A 1,175-nucleotide genomic window follows, 5' to 3' on the forward strand; every position below is an offset into this window, starting at 1 on the left:
AAACAGCGGCGGGGGCCGGGGCGGCGCCGGATCTGATGCGGGCGGCGTGCGGCGGGGCCGCAGCGGGGTGTGGAGGCGGCGAGGCGGTGGCGGACGGGCGGGAGGTCGCGGGCGGGCGGGCGGGAACGAAAATGAAGTGGCGGTTGGGTGTTCGCGGACGGCGGCTGGTTTTGGACCAGATGCATCTCATGATGTATATTGGCATCTGCGAGGTGTTGCATTTTCAATCACAAGGAGGCCGCGGTCCAATTTTTTTTGCATATGGACCATGTGTTGGAGCAGCGTTTTTTGCCTCAGACGGTCCAAAAGTTAGTTATTTTTCATTTGAACCATCTATTGGAGATGCTTTTACAAACCTACAGCGGGATGTAATTTCATATAAAAGATTGAATGTCTTTGAGTTTTTTTCTTCGTTTAATGTCCTGTGTTTTTACTAGTTCCTACCACTGGTGTTTTGAAGTTCATGCGAAGAAACAGATACACGCACATTTAGAAAGGTGCCGGCTAAATACTTTTTGTGCTGACGTTGATTATAAATTTTAGTACAAACAAGTTGTACATTCTTTGTATTGTCCGGTAAAGGGTGAATTTTATTGACTCAAAATGAAGCATCAAGAGGATACAAAGACAATAAGCACATATCTAGCATCTGCGTAGTTAGGGTGCACACAGCCAACACCTATGCACGCACACAGTAGCACGGCGATAAATAATAAAGTCATATAAGACCAAACTTATGCGCAGGCGAGGAAAAAAAATTTCAAAGCGATCTGATCCACAATCAACAAACTAATGCAATGACCATATCTGCATCAATCATCTTATGACACCACACTACTAGGAAAAGGGCTATAGATAGAATTGATACTAATAGCGCACCGAGGAAGCAGTGCGCCACTACTATATACTAATGGCGCACCAGAGGGTGATGCGCCATTAGTGTGGAAGACACTAATGGAGCACCAGAGACATGGTGCGCCACTAGTATTAATTTTTTTTCATTTTTCCATACATACTAATGGCGCATCAGGTCGAAGTGCGCCATTACTAGTTAGCGCCACTACTGTATTTTTTTTATTCTTTTTTTTGTAAAACTACTAATGGCGCACTCTGGCCAGGTGCGTCATTACTAGTTTAGACTAGTAATGGCGCACTGTGACCTGGTGCGCCATTAG

The sequence above is a fragment of the Triticum dicoccoides genome, chromosome 1B, assembly GCF_002162155.2.
Source record: "Triticum dicoccoides isolate Atlit2015 ecotype Zavitan chromosome 1B, WEW_v2.0, whole genome shotgun sequence".
NCBI lineage: Eukaryota > Viridiplantae > Streptophyta > Magnoliopsida > Poales > Poaceae > Triticum > Triticum dicoccoides.